At 39.7% G+C, this 17832-nt stretch overlaps 1 long non-coding RNA gene across 1 annotated transcript in view; it reads right to left on the bottom strand.

Moving 5' to 3' along the window:
- LOC102165477 (uncharacterized) overlaps nt 1-17832 on the bottom strand; it is a 206800-nt gene that overhangs the window by 137498 nt on the left and 51470 nt on the right. The window lies entirely within an intron of this gene.

Below are 17832 nucleotides of genomic sequence, written 5' to 3' on the forward strand. Positions count from 1 at the left end.
TGGGTTCCATCCTTGGTCTGAGAACTTCCACATGCCATGTGTGTAGTCAAATATATATATATTTATGTAATGCCTTCTCTTATTTTCCATTTGGCTTGAAGTTTCAGGTCTGTTTTAAGTCTTAGGACCTGGAATTAGAATTCACTTTTTTGGCTCTACACATAACAAAAAATATTTGAGACATTTACCTAATGAAAAGAATGGTTTATATTGTAAAAGTGCCTTTTATTTTAGAAATAATGCATTATTATGTCATTATATAGATAAGAAGCTAAGTCTCAGAGAAGCAACTGTTTTAGCCAAGATTATGCAAGTATAAGGTAAAAGAGCAAAGTAAACCTGTCACCTGATTTCAGTGTGTTCTCTTCCCCAACATGACAGTTAACTGCCTTCATAAGGCAATCTGACAAATCTTCCAACTTATCCTGGCTGTGGAAGAAAAGCATCCAGAGGACAACTGGGCTAAAGAAACTATTTTCTTAAAGAAAAACGAAATGAGACAAAAAAACAAACAAAAAACCATTTTATAGCTAATATAGCCAAGTTATGGGCTTTACACTCCAAGTATACCTGAGAATCAAGAATCAACTAGAGACCAAACTTCACTTATTTTCTGCCTGGACTTGATGGTTTATACCCTTTCCAGGCTACACAAATTTGTTTAACCCAGGGTATCACTGAATATCACTGTACAATAGATTTATGCTCTGAGATTAGAAGTTGAGAATAGTAGGCAATCAGTATAACCATCTCTTTGCAAGTGGGACCTGTCCCTGTTATACCACCCATAATCAATCAATTGGTATTGTTGCTGGAATTTGGCCTCTGTCTACTGGTGCTGAATCGAACCACAGAGACAGAGTTTTGGGTACAGGAGAAAAAAAATAGCTTTATTGCTTTGCCAGGTAAAGGAGGGTCACAGCAGGCTAATGCCCTAAAGACTGTGCCCCCCCCCCATTAGAATTGCAAGGAGTTTTATAGTAAAAAGCAGAAAAAGAGGTTTTCAGATAGGAATCAGGATTGGAACAAACATGCATTCTTCTTTCTTTGGGGGAATCTTTTTTTTTTTTTTTTCCCACTGTACAGCAAGGGGGTCAGGTTATCCTTACATGTATACCTTACAATTACATTTTTTCCCCCACCCTTTCTTCTGTTGCAACATGAGTATCTAGACAAAGTTCTCAATGCTATTCAGCAGGATCTCCTTGTAAATCTATTCTAAATTGTGTCTGATAAGCCTCTTTGGGGGAATCTTAGTCATCAAAGCTGAAGTAGATCTTGGTATGATCATGATAGTGGTCTTATGGGTTATTGCCTAGAATAACAGCATTTGCAAAAAGGCTCTATTGATCAGAGATTAGAACAAACTAAGAAAATTCCTGAAAAACATCACGTGCTAATAATCTTTAACCCACAGGCAATTATGCTCAGGGTGCCTAATCTTTAGCTTATGGGTGATTGTGTTTAGGGTGCAATTAAGCCAGAGAGAAGGACAAAGAAGGACTCTACGCTGTTCAATTTTAAAGCATTCACTTCTAAAAGAAGCATAAGGAATGTAACTTTTCTCTTAGGTGTATAAAATGCCTATGTTATTATGTATAACCCTTGAGAGGGAACCAGGATGCTGCCCCAAGGCTGTGCTATGTTGCTTGACTGTTCCTGCCTTCCCTGATCAGCAACTGTCTGAACCTGTCCCTAGGAATTTAAGGAAGGTCAGGGGTGCTGAATGAGGCTCATTTCCTAAGAATAAGAAATGAGGGACACAGAAAGGCTTTTATGCCCAGGAGCCCAATAGGGCCATGCTAGGTTTCAGTATGATTTTGAGTCTGGTATGACATTAAATTTTTAGCTTAATAATGATATTGTTTTACCAAGTTAGCACAGGTATTAAAAAAAAAAAAAGCCTAATGCTGGGGAAGCTGTGATTACAAATTTTGCATAATTGCTAGTGGAGAGAAAATTAAACATAATTTTTTTATTGTTTTATAGACTTTCGTATATTTTGTTTCAGTGCTATTCATTACTTCCTACCCTTTTGCAACATTATCATTTCCCTTCAGGCCGATGAATTTTCCTTAGAATTTCCTACTGCCGGTTTTTGGTGACAATGGCTCTTGGGTACTGCTTACCAGGTATTGTTTTATTTCAGTTTTGCTAAGAACACAATTCTGGATTGGCAACATTTTTTTCTTTTAGCACTTTAAAATGTCATCCCATTATATTCTGGCTTTATATTTGCTGTTCAGAAATCAGCTTTTATTTTTATTATTGTTCCCCTAATTATAATGTGTCTTTTTTCATATCTATATTTAAGATATTATCTTTGTTTTTGACAAAGGGTTTATTTGAGCTAAGGGTTTGAATCTGTGGATTAATATCTCTCATTTCATTTGAAAAATGCTTATTTATGATTACTTCACATGTTACTTTTCTCCTATTCTCTCTCCCTCCTCTCCTTTCCTGTCTTTAGTTATACCTATATTAGATATTTTGATAGCATCCTAAATAAAACTTGAGTCTCAACAGCCCCTCTATCCCCACAAACAATTAATGTAGTATTTTCTGAATCTTTGATTTCAAGTTCACTTACACTGGCTTCTGTTGTATCCAACCTATTTTTAAACGCCTCTAGCAAAATCCTTTTTTCAGGTATTGTATTTTTCACTTCTAGAATGTCCATTATTTACAATGAAATCCAATTCTCTGTTAAATATAACAGATTTTTATGTCCTTTGGTATCTTTTTATCTGCTTTTTCCTTAAGCCCTTCTTTGCTAACTCCAATTATCTATATCACTAGATCATCTTTGGTCTGTTTTGTTTGGGTTTTTTTTTTTAACGTCTTAATCTCTTGATTATTGTTCACCTTTTTCTGATTCTTGAAATTACTACAGATATTGCAGATGAAATGGTGTTGAGGCTTTAAATTATGTTACTGTCTCCAAAAGATTATAAAATTATGTTATAACAGCTGTCAAATTTCCAGCAAATTATCCTGATTCTAACAAGGCTTGGTTTTAGAATTCGGTAGGGTGGGTTCATTTCAGTTTTGTCTTTAGTCTGCTGGTGTAATCTTCACTCCTAAAGTGTGAGCTTTATTTCTTGAGTACGGCATTTCTGAGGTCTCAGCTGAAAGGATTTGGTATATACCAAGTTTTCTCCCCACAAGGAGAGCAGGAAATCCAGCATCTCCCAAACATTTGTAGTCTCTTACATCTTTACCTGTCAGGCTCCCAGCAGCTCTTCTTCACCAGAAGTTTTATAATCACACTCTGTGACTACAAAGCACACAATTTCTCCGAGGTTTTGAGAGGAATTTCTGCACAGAATTTTGAGTGTTTTGGGTTTTTACTGTGTGACTTCCTCCCATCTGGTAACCAACCTCCCAAAGGCAAGCTGTTTTGTTTACACTGTCCTGAATTCTGATCTTCATTTTCTCTTCCAAAAACAAGTTCTATATTTTGCCTGAGCTGTCTCTGCAGAAATACAGGGTGAAAGAAGAGCTCATCTCCTGTGCTTCCCTTCACTTCCACTGTCTAATGCTTAAAGCCATTGTTTTATATATTTATTCCAGGTTTTATATTTGTTTGCAGCAGTACAGCATGCTAATAACATCCACTCAGCTACTACCTCATGATTAAAAACAAAAGAATACATCTTTTCAAGGAAGAAAAAAAATTTTTTTTTCTGGCCATGCACAGAGCAAGTGGTAGGTAGTTCCCAAGCCAGGAATCAAATCGGTGCCACAGCAGCGATATGAGCTGCTGCAGTGACAAAGCTGGATTCTTACCCTACTGCACCACAAGGGAACTCCTCAAGGAAGCCATTTTTACCCTATTTATTTATTTATTTATTTATTTTTGTCTTTTGAGGGCTGTACCCATAGCATATGGAGGTTCTCAGGCTAGGGGTCAAATTGGAGCTGTAGCTGCTGGTCTACACCACAGCCACAGCAATGCAGGATCCAAGCCGAGTCTGTGACCCAGACCACAGCTCACTGCAACACCGGATCCTTAACCCACTGAGCAAGGCCAAGGATCGAACCTGCATTCTCATGGATGCTAGTCAGACTGATTTCCACTAAGCCACAATGGGAACTACCATTTTTATCCTTTTTAAAGAGGAGACCCTTGAAACTCAGAGAGGCTCTTAATCTGCCTGTTGTTATATCTATGGCAGGACTGAAATTTATTCTTAAAGTTCTCTATTTCTTTCACTGTTAGCAATGTCTTCTTTCTAGCCAGCGTACTTTTTCTCAAATTGTCACATTTGTCCACCTACATGCATTTACTCATAATTTTCTCTCTTTCTAAACCCCAGATTATCCACCTTTCTAGGCTTATCATCATTCATAATTTTTACATGAAATAATAAACTCTATTCACATTAATTTCTCCTTCTTTGAAATTTTAATGTAATTTCAGACAATAATATTCTACTTTATTGTTATCTAATTTTACCATGGCTAATTGATTTCTTTCCCCAGTAGATTATAAAACCTTTGAAGTAAATGTCAAACACTGTAGTAGCGTAGTGAATATACCATATATATATATATATAATATTAGCAAAATAAATATGGTTTATTAATTAACTCAATCATTTATTCATTCACAGGGCAATCAGTGTTACATATCTACACTACTCACCAATTAGTCACATAGTATATGACCCACATATATTTTATTACTAGACCCAGTTATTTTATATTTTAGCCAGAAGTGGAAAGGATTGCCTTTCTTGGCACATACTAAAACGTGCTTTTACACAGGACTACAGATGTATACTTGGGTGAGGATGCAATAACGAAAAAAGACTGATCCAGAACGATGATTATGATTTCCTAAGCATAAGGAAAGCAAAAGACTAGTAGTTCAGGCTGGCTGTTAGGACTGCGAAATGTCAACTAATACATGGGTTTGTTCCAAAAACAACCAGAGCATATTTTTTGTTTGTTTGTTTCTTTGTTTGCCAGCATGGGAGATGTGTGAGAGAGGGACAAAGATCAAGATTGTACAGAAAAGACAGAAGTAATCTTGGCAAACCCATAAATGAAGGTACAGGCAGAGGAGTGTGGTACCATTTCTAAGAAAGAAAACTAGGTAAGAGTTCCCAGAAGGGTTCTACAGAATCCTAGGCCTTCACAGTTGGCTTCTTGTCAAATAAGAACATAAACTGAAAGATGTGACACACACACACACATACAATGTATACACACTCACACACATACATATATGTATATACAATAGAATATTATTAGGCCATAAAAAATGAAATCTTGCTCTCACATTAACATGGATGGACCACAATGGCATCATGCTAAGTTAAATAAGTCAGACAGAGAAAGACAAATGCCAGAAGTGCTTACCAGAGGTGGGAAGTCTGAGGATGGGTAAAATGGGTGAAGGGGGTCAAAAGACACAAACTTCCAGTTATAAAAAAAATAAGTTATGGGCATGTAATATACAGCATGGTAAATATAGTTAATAATACTGTAGAGTATCCAACGAAGCTACTCTGCCATTACCAGCAGTTGAAACTCCAGTATTTTTAAATCTACAGAAATCTTCCTGAAAAAAATAAAATCAAGAACATAAATCTTGTTAGCCAAGATATTACATTTTCCTATCTTAAATCTCACAGGTGGTTGTTCTAGTTTTCAGTTATTTCATGGTCCAATGGTTTCAATCTTTTCGGCCTATAGGATGTTCAAACCATAAAATCATAGTTGTTCACAGAGGAAAATCAGTTACTAAATTTCTAATCTGTGACAGGTGCTGTACTAAGCACTCTGCATGTTATTTCTTTCAACGTATGTCTTGCATCAAAGTCCATGCTTGACTTGAAACATGCGGCACTCCAATTTGCTTCCAGAGTGGATGTGAGTGATGATAATAACAGTAATAATGACTGCTCTTGGACCTGATATTTTCTGGAACTCCCACCCCATCAGGACAATCACAGGGTTATTCCTAATTCTCTGTATATTTAAAGATTTTTCCCTGATGCCGTGAGTATCCTACACCATGTCACTTACTCATAACTTTAGATGCTACACTCCTATCTTTTTTAACTAACCTTAGCGTGACTTTGGAGTTTGCTGCACTGACATCCCTCTCTTCTTTATAGTTTGCAAATGTGTGTGCTGCTTGCTTTTCGAGAGCACTGTCTCTCCCCACTGGTGCTGAAACTATTTTCGATTTCAAAACCAAATGATCTGTCCTCTTGTATCTTTAGAGCACCTCTAGTATTATTAGCATTTTACTTGATAAATGCTTTTGGTTTCTTAACGAAATTTTGGACACATTTCAGAACGGACATTAAAAATTGTCATCTAAGAGTTCCCGTTGTGGCACAGTGGAAACGAATCCGACTAGGAACCATAAGGTTGCAGTTCGATAGCTGGCCTTGCTCAGTGGGTTAAGGATCTGGCATTGCCGTGAGCTGTGGTGTAGGTTGAAGACATGGCTTGGATCCTCCGTTGCTGCAGCTCTGGTGAAGATCGGCAGGTACAGCTCCGATTAGACCCCTAGCCTGGGAACCTCCATATGCCGCAAGTGCAGCCCTAGAAAACACACACACACACAAAATTGTCATCTAACCACAAAGCAGGAAAATTAATATCATTAACAGAGAATGATTAACTTCAGAGCCATTGGCTTCGTGACTCTGCATTGCAAGGTCATTTTGTGACCTTATAGGGAACAGATTTTACCCCCTCTTAATTGAGTGTCAATGTCTAGTCTTTGGGGGGGCTGACTTTTAATTGCAAAAAGCTTGTTTAATTTTTTTTTCCCCAGGGAAGCTATAAGGCCCTTATGCAAATGCAACCTCTAAACACTAAAGTGTGCAGTGTCTGCCAGGGTTCTTGCAATTGATGGTTCAGGGTTCACCACGGATATATGCCACAGACTTAATTTTTTTTTCTACAGCTGCACCTGCAGCATATTGAATTCCTCGGGCTAAGGGTCAAATTGGAGCTGCAACTGCAAGCCTATGCCACAGCCATAGCAAAACCGGATATGAGCTGCATCTGTAACCTACACTGCAGCTTGTGGTGATGCTGGATCCTTAACCCACTGAGTCAGACCAGGAATTGAAGCCACATCCTCATGGAGACTATATCAGGTTCTTAACCCACTGAGCCACAACAGAAACTCCTAGACTTAAATTTTGAGTCAGTAGCTCCAGGCAATGATGGCATGAGACCTTCAGGGTAATGAGAAATGAAAGGAACTGGTAAGGAGTTATGCAGCCAGGAACTTACTCTCAATTACTCCATAACTGGTCCAAAGCTGCTGGCACTCAGGGTCAGTGACACAACTTGCACCACCAATGCTGGCTACTAGATGTCAACATTATAGTCCAGTTAAAGGATTATACAAGCTGAATAGTTTGAGGCCAGTCCTAAATGAATGGATTCCAAGGCATCTGCTTCTTCACACCTGCTTCTGAATCAAAGTCACACATGACTGTATCTGATGGATACAGCCTGGGTCACACATACTTGTACCCCAGGTGCTCAGGAAACAGGAGAAGTATCTCATGGAGGGTACGACACTAAGTGAAATAAATCAGACCGAGAAAGGCAAATACCGTATGATAGCACTTTACATGTGGAACCTAAAAAATCCAACAAACCAGTGAATACGGCAAAAAACAAACAGGCTCACAGACACAGAGAACCAACTAGTGGCTATCGGTGGAGGGGGAAGGGCAATCTAGAGATAGGGGATTAGAGGTACAAACTATTTGGTTTCAAATAAGCTACAAGGACATACTGTACAACATGAGGAATAGAGGAATAGTCTATAATAATCATAAATAGATTATAACTTTTAAAAGTGGGAATTGCTACACCATACACCTGTAACTTGCAACTTATACAATATTGTGCATCAACTATACTTCAATAAAAAAAAAAAAAGACTGCCAAGGGAAAAAGCAACATTCCCCTATCGGCCCTGACTTTAAGCAGCCGAGATCTGTGTGATTTCTTCATGACTTTGGTTTTCTATTATATTTTCATGATGATATTTTATGAAGTATCTTGACAAAAACCATACCAAAACACTTTAAAAAAAAAACACATGTAATAAACTAATACAATGATGTACTTATGGCCAGGGTTTTCCTGTTGAACAGAAAATGTATTCTGTGGCCAATTTTCATACCATCAGTTCCTTTTCCATTTATCTTTCTAACATAAGGATTTTCAACCCAGGCGCTATCAATATTTGGGGATGGATACCTCTTTGTTGTTGGGTGTTGTCCTGTGCCTGGTAGAAGGTTTTGCACCTCTCTAGCCTCTACCCACCAGATTCCAATAGCACACATACACCCCCAGGTGTGACAACAAAAAATGTCTCTAGAGCCTGTCAAATTTTCTGGGGATGCAAAATCATCCCTAGGGGAGAACCCCTGCTCTAACAGCATCTAGAATGGCTTTCTTTGGTTTGTTTTGCTATTTTTGGTTTGTTTGTGTTTTCTTAAACTTGTCTTTTTAGGGCCACACCCGTGACATATGGAGGTTCCCAGGCCAGGGGTCAAACCGGAGCTGTCGTCGCCGGCCTTCGCCACAGCCACAGGAACGCCAGATCCGAACTTCCTCTGTGACCACAGTTCACAGCAATGCCAGATCCTTCACCTACTGAGTGAGGCCAGGGATTGAACCTGTGTCCTCATGGACACTAGTTAGATTCGTTTCCGCTGAGTCACGATGAGAACTCCTAGAATGGCTCTCTTTGGAGATGATTTTCCTGAGAGTCAAAGGATATATTATGTTTTATTATTAATGATATGCGTAAGAACTGGGTCAATTTTGGGGACCTACTTCTAGAGCGGAAGGGAGAAGAGGGTGAAAATCATGGGAAATCTTAGTGTCTTATGTTTTTTCTTCACCATCTCATTGAAAATCTCAAATGCTTTCTATTGAATGTTGATTATGAATCCAGAAAATTCTTAAGACCTGTGCCTACACAGGAGGTAAGAAGAAAACAACTGAATTTATTTATTGAAAATCTACTAGGGTCTAAGCACTGTATTTGGTGCTTTTCATATAGTGTCTGTAATTCCACTCGATATAGTAGATAAAAGCATGGGTTCTGGAGAACACAAACCCCGGTTTGTCCCTTTATAGTCACTTAGTTGTGTAACATTGTACGTGTTGTTTAACTTCTTTGAGCTACAACTGTACATATGATTAATAATAGTTTCTACTTCACAGGATTATTGTGAGATTTAAACATGATAGATAATGCATGAGCAAAGTCTCAAAGTCTTTTTTTTTTTTTTTTTTTTTTTTGCTATTTCTTGGGCCGCTCCCGCGGCATATGGAGATTCCCAGGCTAGGGGTCCAATCGGAGCTGCAGCCGCCGGCCTACACCAGAGCCACAGCAACGCGGGATCCGAGCCACGTCTGCAACCTACACCACAGCTCACAGCAACGCCAGATCGTTAACCCACTGAGCAAGGGCAGGGACCGAACCCGCAACCTCATGGTTCCTAGTCGGATTCGTTAACCACTGCGCCACGACGGGAACTCCAGTCTCAAAGTCTTATGCTGTAAATATTCCTAGATGTGAAACAGAAAACCTTAGTCTTTACTTTTTTTTTTTTCTTTCTTTCTTTTTATAGTTGCACCGTCTGTGGCATATGTAAGCTCTCCGGCTATGGGTTGAATCAGCTACAGCTGCCAGCCTACACCGCAGCCACACCAACGCCAGATCTGAGCCATGTCTGAAACCTACACCACAGCTCACAGCAATGCTGGATCTTTAACCCACTGAGCGAGGCTAGGGGATCAAACCCACATCCTCATGGATCCTAATGGGGTTCATTACTGCTGAGTCACAACGGGAACTCCAAAACCATAGTCTTTCATCATAGTAAAGTTAGGCAATTTACCGGTCCTCAAAACTTCATGTCTTTTAAATAAAATTTCAATGATTTCTTTTCTTCTCTTTATCTAATTTCTTTTTGCATACATTGCGATTTTTCAAGTTTTTCAGCCTCAAGAGATTAATGCTGTATGACAAATTCTGTCAGACTAAACGTGATAATGTCCTTTGGCTTATTTGCAGTAACGATTAATGAGCTATTCTGAGACCCGGTGTCATCTGTAAAAACAAAAGTCTGAAAACTCAAGAGTGGATGCATTTTTAATGCACTCTATGAATAATAATAATGAATTTATAAACTGACACTTTGTCAAAGCGGGGAAAGTAGAAACCCATCATGTCCTTCCTCAAGTTTTTTATCTTTTATAGTATCATATTTACCTAGTTTTTAAAAAGCAGAATTTTAAGCATCATATTTGATTTTAATGAGTATAATACAGCCACTTGAAATGCTCAATGTTTGCTAATTTTGATAACACAGTAACACAGAAATATGTTGACGGATGACCTAGTAACTGTACAGATAAACTGCTTGATTTATTTTCTGTCTCTAGAAAAATTACATTAGATCTGGAAAGTAAATGTGACATTGTAACCAAGCAGGGCCCTGTAGGGCTACTGAGCGCAAAAGCCTTTCTGTGTCCCCCAATTCTTGTTTTTAGGAAATGGGCTTCATTCATCCTCCATGGCCTTCCCTGAGTTCCTAGGGGCGGGTTCAGGAAACGAAGGGGATGCTAAGACAAGGGAGGAACAGTGAAGAAACAATAGTACAAGGAGTTCCTATCGTGGCTTGGCAGTGACAAACCCAACTAGGATCCATGAGGATGTAGGTTTTAATCCCTGGCCTTGCTCAGTTGGGTTAAGGATCCGGCGTTGCTGTGAGCTGTGGTGTAGGTCACAGATGAGACTTGGATCCTGGGTTGCTGGGGCTGTGGTGTAGGCTGGCAGCTGCAGCTCCAATTTGACCCCTAGCCTTGGAACTTCCATATGCCATGGGTGTGGCCCTAAATGGCAAAATAAATAAATAAATGAATATTTTTAAAGAACGAAACATTAGTACGGTCTTGGGCCAGAATCCTGGTTCCATCTCAAGGGATACACATGATGATGTAGGCATCTTATACACCTAAGAGAGATGTTATATTCCTTACGCTTCTTTTAGAAATGAATACTTCATTAATTTATTTATTTTTGTCTTTTTGCCTTTTCTAGGGCCACTCCTGCAGCATATGGAGGTTCCTAGGCTAGGGGTTGAATCGGAGCCATAGCCACCAGCCCACATACCAGAGCCACGTCTGCGACCTACACCACAGCTCACGGCAACGCCGGATCCTTAACCCACTGAGCAAGGCCAGGGATCGAACCCTCAACCTCATGGTTCCTAGTCGGATTCATTAACCACTGAGCCATGACGGGAACTCCTAGAAATGAATACTTTAAAACTGACAGCTTAGAGTCCTTCCTTGTCCTTCTCTCTGGCTTAATTGCAGTCTAAACACAATGACCTATTAGGTTAAGATTAGGCACACTGAGGACAGTTGCCTGTGGGTTAAAGATTTTAAGCACATGATACTTTTGAGGAACTTTCCTTGTTGGTTCTAATCTCTGATCAATATGCCTCTTGCCCAAGTACTGTTATTCTGGGCAATAACCCAGAAGACCACCATCATGATCTTGCCAAGATCTCCTCACATCAGTTCTGATGACGAAGATTCCTCCAAAGTTAGAGTTCCCTTTGTGGCTCAGTAGTTAACAAACGTGACTAGAATCCATGAAAATGTGGGTTCGATCCCTGGCCTCATTCAGTGGGTTAGGGATCTGGCACTGCCATGAGCTGTGGTGTAGGTCACAGACAGGGCGTGGATCTGGTGTTGCTGTGTCTCTGGCGTAGGCTGCCAGTTGCAGCTCCAACTGGACCCCTAGCTTGGGAACCTCCATATGCCGAGGGTGTGACCTCAGAAAGACAAGAAGACAAAAAAAAAAAAAAAAAAAAAAAAGATTCCCCCAAAGAAAGAAGAATGTATGTCTGCCCCAATCCTATCTATCGAATCTATATGAAAACCCGTTTTTCTTCTTTTTGCTATAAAACTCTCTGCAATTCTTCCCAATGGAGGGCACAATCTTTAAGGCATTCGCCTGCTGCGGCCTCCTTTGGCCTGGCAAAGCAACAAAAGCTATCTTTTTCTCCTTCACTCAGAACTCTATCTCTGTGTTTCTATTTGCCACCTGTAGACAGAGGCTGACTTTCAGCAACAGTATCGTTAGGTTTTCTCTTCATATAGATGATTCTTGAATCGCAAATACTGTAGGGATTCTAACAGCCACATATGGAAGGGATCTTGGAATCTTATCACAGACCAATGTGCAGCAACTGAGCAAATTACATGCTTCTATACAGTCTATGTTATATTCCAGTGAGAAAAAAAATATTTATATATATATATATATATTTGAAATGTATATATAATTGGATGCACACACACACACAGATTCCAAGAATGTATTCTTGGCGGTCCATTTCCGTACAGACACTTTAACAGAGCCCTTAGGCAGCCCTTTGGACAAAGCCTCTTTAAAGATGGTTCTTAGGGCTGCTCTAATGCCACAATGCTCTGATCTCTTCAACCCCACTGTTAGGTATACTCCATGAGGCATTTCCCACTTGGTTTTAAGCCCCTTCCTTTGTAAATAAGCCTAAGTCATCTTGAACTTTACTTTGAATGGGGGCTTTTTCACATCGATTGTGTGGTTCTTGGTATTTGGGGTCTTGGCCAAATTTCCACAAAGACTCCAAATTAGCCTCCTGTTTCAAGGGCAACAAAGAACACACTCATTCCTACATGTACACAGTCATTCAGCCTAATTTAATGAAGGTCGTCTAGGGTTTGACATCCAGAGCAAAGGAAGAGCAGTTTGGTGTGGTAAAAGAAAGTCACTTAATAAAAAGGAAGGAATAAAATACGATGACAGATGGATATAGTCTGTAAATCTGGTGACACTTTAGGCTTATTTTTCACTCCTATCCCAATGTTTTCCCTTTCAACTGCATGTAAAATAGGTGATTAAAATATTGTGTACACACAATGAGATCTTGGCAGGAAAGGTTCAGGAAATAGAAACAAAGCTATCATAATAATTCGAGGAAAGCCTAAATGCCCTACTTTAACACTGAATGGAATCAAATGTATTATAAACATAAAAGCACAGTCATGAACCAGGACCTTTTTTTTTTTTTTTTTTGGTTACTTACTACAGTACAAAAATAAATCAAATTGGGAAAATTTTTCTGCAAAATTCCCTGTTTGCAGAGAAGCCAGCACACCAGGTGCTATCAATTTATTATCTTCAACAAACAGCTTTAAGAGAGCGAACTGATTGTTTTAAGATGTGCTCCAAATTTTACTAAAGCCCTCTGAGGACCAATTAAGAGAAAACATTTGTAATGGACAACTGATGTGTTATATACATTGTACGACTAGACAGATTCATTAATTATCCATCACCATCTAGAATGCATGTCTCTCTATGCCCTATTTTCGTTTGGCTGGAAACAAATGGAAAGAATAAACTTTACTGCATTTTGAATCCTGCAGAAGAGAATATTTGATATTCTCAGGGCCTCATGTGGTTATACACATGCATGAGATATTACAGGAAGAAAAAAATTACATTATGTCTCTGGCATGTGAATGACAAAGGGGAAAATTGCTTCCTACTCCAAAGGGAAAAAAAAATCATAGACTTACAGAATTTAAAACTTTAGGATGTCATTAAAACCGTTTTCTTGTCAGAAGGTGTCTAAGACTTCAGATTTTAGAAAAGCAATCATTGAGTCTCGTGTCACAGAGATTATCTCAAATCCCAGCTCCAACACAGGGATGTGACGAAACCTTCCAGGGTCTGATGTGACTCCGTCCTTTTCGATAAATTGTAGTATTTATTTTTCATATCATTCAGAGGCAAAAATGCAGTTAAAAACACAGACTCAGGAATACAAGTCTCTCAGGTTACATTCTGGCTCCAGAAACTCTTAGTTATGAGACCATGAACTTGACTTTTCTTCTTTTAATTTTTAAATTTTTTAAATTTTTAATTTTTTTTTAAATTTTTAGGGCTGCGCTCACAGCATATGGAAGTTTCTAGACTAGGGTTGAATTGGAGCTGCAGCTGCCAGCCTGCACCACAGCCTCAGCAACAGAGGATCTGAGCCACATCTGCAACCTACACCGAGCAGGATCAGGGATTGAACCTGTATCCTAATGGGTACTAGTCAGGTTCGTTACTGCTGAGCCACAATGGGAACTCTGAACTTCACTTTTCTATGCCTTAGTTCCTTCATACATCAAATGAAGATAATAATGCATTTATCTCAGTGGGTCCAGAAGATTAAATTGGAATAGCAACTGACACAGAGCAAATAGTTTTTATAAAATTTCACCATTATTAATCATCATAATTTTATAATTTTCACTGTGCCTCTATTTGCATTTTCTTTTATTTATATCTTCATATTAAATATTTCCTCACATCCTGAATTCATATATTTCCTTTCTTAACCCCTTCAAGCTTAATACACATCAAGGATATTCCAGAAAATTTCTATTTCGAACAAATGCACGTGTGTTTAGAAACTTTTGTATGTCTTTGCCAAAAGTAGGAAAAGCATGCATTTTGCACAAAGAGTCAGGTTTGCACAAAGAGTCAGGTCCACTATAAAGTAGACTGTAAGCCATTTTGATGATATTGTTTAAATCAGTAATGAGATAAACATTACTTCAAATGGCCAAAAGCTAAGGGAGGCAGGTCACTAGACACAGAAAACTGAGTGTGAGAATTTTATGTGGAACCCACAAGTGGTGTAGCACCGGGAACTATACCTAGTCACTTGCGATGGAGCATGATGGAGGATAATGTGGGAAAAAGAATGTATCTATGTATGTGTGACTGGGTCACTTTGCCGTACAGTAGAAAAATTGACAGAACACTATAAACCAACTATAACAGAAAAAATATAAATCATTTTAGGGAGTTCCTATCGTGGCGCAGTGGTTAACGAATCCGACTGGGAACCATGAGGTTTTGGGTTCGGTCCCTGGCCTTGCTCAGTGGGTTAAGGATCCGGCGTTGCCGTGAGCTGTGGGTGTAGGTTGCAGACGCGGCTCAGATCCCGCGTTGCTGTGGCTCTGGCGTAGGCTGGTGGCTATGGCTCCGATTGGACCCCTAGCCTGGGAACCTCCATATGCCGCGGGAGTGGCCCAAGAAATAGCAAAAAAAAAAAAAAAGACAAAAATAAATAAATAAGTAAATAAATAATTTTTAAAAATTTAAAAATTTAAATTACAAAAAAAAAAAGAATTTTGCATGGATCCAGAGCATTAAAATGTAGTGGTTATTTTCTTTAACTTTATACTGGGCCCCAGGTTCAGGGAAAGGGAACCTGAAGCAGAAAGCAGCCCCTTAACATTGACAAATTTCTGTGTCAAGGATAACCCAGCATTTTCTGGGAGAAAAATTTAAAAGAGTAAGTGAACTGATTTTAAAGAAATTTTGAAGAAAGTTGTCCTAAGCTTCTGAAAAGTATCACGATTATGGACAAATACAAATACACTTTTTTTTTTTTTTTTTTTTTTTAGGGCTGCACCTGTGGCATATGGAAATGGCTAGGCTAGGGGTCAAATCAGAGCTGCAGCTGCCGGCCTACACCCCAGCCACAGCAATGCCAGTGTCTGTGACCTACACCACATCTCACAGCAACACTGGATCACTAACCCACTGAGCGAGGCCAGGAATTGAACCTGCTTCTTCACAGACCGTATGGTGGATTCTTAACCTGCTGAGCCACAACAAGAACTCTGAATATACTTTTTCTTTTTTTTTTTGTCTTTTTGCCTTTTCTGGGGCCGCTCCCACAGCATATGGGGGTTCCCAGGATAGGGGTCCAATCGGAGCTGTAGTTGCCTACCTACACCAGGGCTACAGCAACGCAGGATCCAAGCTGCATCTTCAACCTACACCACAGCTCATGGCAACTCCGGATCCTTAACCCACTGAGCAAGGCCAGGGACTGAACTCGCAACCTCATGGTTTCTAGTTGGATTCGTTAACCACTGTGCCACGTCAGAAACTCCCTGAACATACTTTTTTTTTTTTTTGCCTTTTTTGTTCTTTCTTGGGCCGCTCCCACGGCACATGGAGGTTCCCAGGCCAGGGGTCCAATTGGAGCTGTAGCCGCCAGCCTACGCCAGAGCCACAGCAACGCGGGATCCAAGCCGCGTCTGCAACCTACACCACAGCTCATGGCAATGCCGGATCGTCAACCCACTGAGCAAGGCCAGGGACCGAACCCGCAACCTCATGGCTCCTAGTCGGATTTGTTAACCACTGCGCCACGACGGGAACTCCCCATACTTTCTTTTTAAGTTAAAAGTTTAGAGTCAGTTCAAGAGTGCAGGATTACATATAATTTTTTTTTAATTTATTTACATATAATCCTGGAGCCAGCCCTGCATCTTGTCCTTCTCACACCTACTTCATCCAGTACATCAGGAAATCCCAATGGCTCTACTTTAAAAATACATCCCATTTGCAACATTTCTCCCAGGGGCCAAATGTCAACACTCTGCCCAGGATCCTGACATTTCTGCCTGGGCAGGTGTAGCAGCTTCTTCTCTCTCTGTGTCTCTAGAGTCTTCCCATGAAGCCATCAGAGTGGTTCTTTTAAAATATAAATCAGATTATGACTCTTCTCTCCAGCATCTACAACATTTCCTTATCTCACTCAGAAAAAAAACCTTTAATTATTAAAATGATGCACAAGTTACTCCAGGAGAGGATGTGGAGAAAAGGGAACACTCTTATACACTTGATGGGAATGTAAATTGGTGCAGCCACTGTGAAAAACAGTATGGAGGCTCCTAAAAAACTAAAAATAGAGTTGCCATATGATCCAGTAATCCCACTCCTGGGCATATATCCATACAAAACTCTAATTTGAAAAGATAGACGCACCCCTATGTTCATAGCAGCACTATTTACAATAGCCAAGACATGGAAACAACCTAAATACCCATCGACAGAGGAATGGATAAAGATGTGGTACATATATACAATGGAATATTACTCAGCCATAAAAAAGAATGAAAGCATATCATTTGCAGCAACATGGATGGACCTAGAGATGATCATACTAAGCGAAGTCAGTCAGAAAGAGAAAGATAAATACCACATGATATCTCTTATATGCAGAATCTAAAATAGGACACAAATGAATTTACCTACAAAACAGAAACAGACTCACAGACATAAAGAATAGACTTGTGGTGGCCAAGGGGGAGGTGGGGGAGTGAAGGAATGAGAGTTTGGGACTAGCAGATGCAAATTATTATATACAGGATGGATAAACAACAAGGTTCAACTGTATTGCACAGGGAACTATACTCAACATCCTATAATAAACCATAAAGAAAAGAATATGAAAGTGTGTATATATAGATGTGTGTTTGTGTAACTGATTCACTTTGCTATACAGTAGAAATTAACATAACATTGTAGATCAACTATAACTCAAAAAAAAGCTTTAAAGGCACTCCAGGACCTGCTGCCCAATGCTTCTCTGCTCATCTACACATTCCCTTTGCTCACGATGCTCCAGCAGCACTGGCCTGCTAGCTGCTGCTCAGACACACCAAGCATGGTCTCCTCAGCACTTCTGTGCTGCTGTCCTGCCTGCCTGAACAACTCTTTCCCTGAGTCCTGTATATCACGTATCTGGCCGCCTAAGTCCTACAGAGCTCTGCTGGGATATGTTTTCTGCAAAGCTTCCATGATCAACCTAGCCGCTTCCCAGCCCCATTCATGTCTTCATTTTTCGCCATAGCACCTACTCCATTTCATATATTTCTCTCTCCTTTTCCCTCTCCCTTTCCTTCCCCCTC

The sequence above is a fragment of the Sus scrofa genome, chromosome 7 (assembly GCF_054392235.1).
Source record: "Sus scrofa isolate SSC_HxYL_T2T_F1_AM1 chromosome 7, Sscrofa_HxYL_maternal_Yorkshire_Landrace_v2.0, whole genome shotgun sequence".
In the NCBI taxonomy this organism is placed as follows: Eukaryota; Metazoa; Chordata; class Mammalia; order Artiodactyla; family Suidae; genus Sus; species Sus scrofa.